Source organism: Tupaia chinensis, unplaced genomic scaffold (assembly GCF_000334495.1).
Source record: "Tupaia chinensis unplaced genomic scaffold, TupChi_1.0 Scaffold000113_1, whole genome shotgun sequence".
Lineage (NCBI taxonomy): Eukaryota > Metazoa > Chordata > Mammalia > Scandentia > Tupaiidae > Tupaia > Tupaia belangeri.
The window spans coordinates 2710393-2711463 of record NW_006159577.1 but is presented as its reverse complement, the minus strand read 5'-3'; the positions used below and the strand labels follow the sequence as shown (position 1 = coordinate 2711463).

At 61.0% G+C, this 1071-nt stretch overlaps 1 long non-coding RNA gene across 1 annotated transcript in view; it reads left to right on the top strand.

The window, feature by feature from the left end:
• Positions 1 to 19: 19 nt before the first annotated feature.
• LOC106734425 (uncharacterized) overlaps positions 20 to 1071 on the top strand; it is a 7232-nt gene continuing 6180 nt past the window's right edge. The window contains exon 1 of the long non-coding RNA XR_003548649.1: positions 20 to 681. This is a non-coding gene — a long non-coding RNA (uncharacterized LOC106734425). The remainder of the gene's footprint in view (positions 682 to 1071) is intronic.

Sequence of the window (1071 nt, the reverse complement as noted above, 5' to 3'; positions counted from 1 at the left end):
AGCGCGGCCGCCAGAGGCGCCCGGGGCCCCAGACAATCACCACCGTATTTGAGGAGGAGGAGCGGGCGACTGCACCCGCAACCAGCCTTCCAGGGGACCTAACCTCCTGACCTCCGGCGACCCTCAAGGGACCCTCGTGCCTGCGCCCCATCCAACACGGGTCCTGGACGTCTTTCATCCTTCCAGCCACAAACTTTCCTGGATCTTTCATTAAGTATATGCCCGCGTTGGGAGTTAAGTCAAAAAGAGTTTGGAGGAGAAAGTATCAAAAGCTTGCTGCCACCCCACCCCTGCCACGCCTCCAGCTCCAGGCAAAGGTTGCCTGGGGAGAGTGAAGGGATGGTAGGCACCTGACCTCGTTGCTCACCAATACCCTGGATACATGCCTTATACACAGCTCCCTTATCCACAAGATAGGGGTGATGTTAATGATGCATACCTCGCAGGTTCTGTCATGACCGTTATCCCAACCCCAGCCCAGGTCCTGGCACGTGGCAAGCACATTAAGTGACCAGTAAATGAGGGAGCGTGGCAAGGAGGGCGCTGGGTGTTAACTCCCACTGCGCGCAAATCAGAGCTGGGTGGCTTGCCCGCTTAGCAGGTGGTCAGGGATGTGGCTTCCGTGGCAATCTCTGCCCTGGAATGCTGGGCGCCTGCTCTCTGCCTCAATCCGACTATAAGGTAGGGGCTACACTTCGCACCTGGTCCTGTGCGCCTTCTTTCTTTGGGACAGCCCTGGAACCCGCCGCTCATCCAGCCCTGGTTGTTCCCCACATACACTTTGCGTTAGGGGGCCGCTTCGCATTCTTACCAGGGATCTCCCGCTGTCGGGCTGGGTCTCGGGCGCTGGCGTCCTTCCCAGCCTCGACCTCCGCCAAACTTTTCTTGGCTTCCCGTGGAGCTAGGCGCACGGCAGGGAGCGCAGCGCGGGTGAATTTCTGCGGGTCCAGGATGTCCACAACTGAGAAGGAGATCTTGTGGTGGGAGGGAGCCGCCTTGGCCCCGCCGTCCTGCCATGCCAGCATGCCCACCGCCGGCGGGCTGCAGGCCGGCGGCTCGGGGGGCCGGGTG